The sequence below is a fragment of the Cherax quadricarinatus genome, chromosome 32 (genome assembly GCF_038502225.1).
Source record: "Cherax quadricarinatus isolate ZL_2023a chromosome 32, ASM3850222v1, whole genome shotgun sequence".
NCBI classification, from domain to species: Eukaryota; Metazoa; Arthropoda; class Malacostraca; order Decapoda; family Parastacidae; genus Cherax; species Cherax quadricarinatus.
Window position 1 is genome coordinate 6,970,282 of NC_091323.1, and position 2,222 is coordinate 6,972,503.

Consider the following 2,222-nt stretch of genomic DNA (forward strand, 5'->3'; position numbering starts at 1 on the left):
GTTGACCTACTGAGACTGGTCCCGGAGCTGAGAGTGCTGACCTACTGAGACTGGTCCGGGAGCTGAGAGTGCTGACCTACTGAGACTGGTCCCGGAGCTGAGAGTGCTGACCTACTAAGACTGGTCCGGGAGCTGAGAGTGCTGACCTACAGAGACTGGTCCGGGAGCTGAGAGGGCTGACCTACTGAGACTGGTCCCGGAGCTGAGAGGGTTGACCTACTGAGACTGGTCCGGGAGCTGAGAGGGTTGACCTACTGAGACTGGTCCCGGAGCTGAGAGGGCTGACCTACTGAGACTGGTCCTGGAGCTGAGAGGGTTGACCTACTGAGACTGGTCCCGGAGCTGAGAGGGTTGACCTACTGAGACTGGTCCCGGAGCTGAGAGGGTTGACCTACTGAGACTGGTCCCGGAGCTGACAGGGCTGACCTACTGAGACTGTTCCCGGAGCTGAGAAGGCTGACCTACTGAGACTGTTCCCGGAGCTGAGAAGGCTGACCTACTGAGACTGGTCCCGGAGCTGAGAGGGTTGACCTACTGAGACTGGTCCCGGAGCTGAGAGGGCTGACCTACTGAGACTGGTCCCGGAGCGGGGAGGGATGGCCTACTGAGACTAGTCCCGGAGCTGAGAGGGCTGACCTACTGAGATTGGTCCCTGAGCTGAGAGGGCTGACCTACTGAGACTAGTCCCGGAGCTGAGAGCGCTGATCTACTGAGACTGGTCCTGGAGCTGAGAGCGCTGATCTACTGGGACTGGTCCCGGAGCTGAGAGGGGTCACCTACTGAGACTGGTCCTGGAGCTGAGAGCGCTGATCTACTGGGACTGGTCCTGGAGCTGAGAGTGCTGACCTACTGAGACTGTTCCCGGAGCTGAGAGTGCTAACCTACTGAGACTGTTCCCGGAGCTGAGAGGGCTGGCCTACTGAGACTGGTCCCGGAGCTGAGAGTGCTGACCTACTGAGACTGTTCCCGGAGCTGAGAGGGCTGGCCTACTGAGACTGTTCCCGGAGCTGAGAGGGCTCACCAACTGAGACTGGTCCCGGAGCTGAGAGTGCTGACCTACTGAGACTGTTCCCGGAGCTGAGAGGGCTGACCTACTGAGACTGGTCCCGGAGCTGAGAGGGCTGACCTACTGAGACTGGTCCCGGAGCTGAGAGTGCTGACCTACTGAGACTGGTCCTGGAGCTGAGAGGGCTGGCCTACTGAGACTGTTCCCGGAGCTGAGAGTGCTGACCTACTGAGACTGTTCCCAGAGCTGAGAGTGCTGATCTACTGAGACTGTTCCCGGAGCTTAGAGTGCTGACCTACTGAGACTGTTCCCGGAGCTGAGAGCGCTGACCTACTGAGACTGTTCCCGGAGCTGGGAGGGCTGACCTACTGAGACTGGTCCCGGAGCTGAGAGCGCTGACCTACTGAGACTGGTCCCGGAGCTGAGAGCGCTGACCTACTGAGACTGGTCCCGGAGCTGAGAGCGCTGACCTACTGAGACTGGTCCCGGAGCTGAGAGCGCTGACCTACTGAGACTGGTCCCGGAGCTGAGAGTGCTGACCTACTGAGACTGGTCCTGGAGCTGAGAGGGCTGGCCTACTGAGACTGTTCCCGGAGCTGAGAGTGCTGACCTACTGAGACTGTTCCCAGAGCTGAGAGTGCTGATCTACTGAGACTGTTCCCGGAGCTGAGAGTGCTGACCTACTGAGACTTTTCCCGGAGCTGAGAGCGCTGACCTACTGAGACTGGTCCCGGAGCTGAGAGCGCTAACCTACTGAGACTGTTCCCGGAGCTGAGAGGGCTGGCCTACTGAGACTGGTCCCGGAGCTGAGAGGGCTGACCTACTGAGACTGTTCCCGGAGCTGAGAGCGCTCACCTACTGAGACTGGTCCCGGAGCTGAGAGTGCTGACCTACTGAGACTGGTCCTGGAGCTGAGAGGGCTAGCCTACTGAGACTGTTCCCGGAGCTGAGAGTGCTGACCTACTGAGACTGTTCCCGGAGCTGAGAGCGCTGACCTACTGAGACTGTTCCCGGAGCTGAGAGCGCTGACCTACTGAGACTGTTCCCGGAGGTGAGCGCGCTGACCTACGAAAAGACAAAAAATATCGAACTTGACGGCTTAAGATAACAAAATGATCAAGAAACGCATGATAATGTAGAGAGTACTCAGTGTACCTGACAGGTCAGGCTGGGGCAGATTATCTAAATGGTGAGGATCAGAGAAGAAGACGGCACA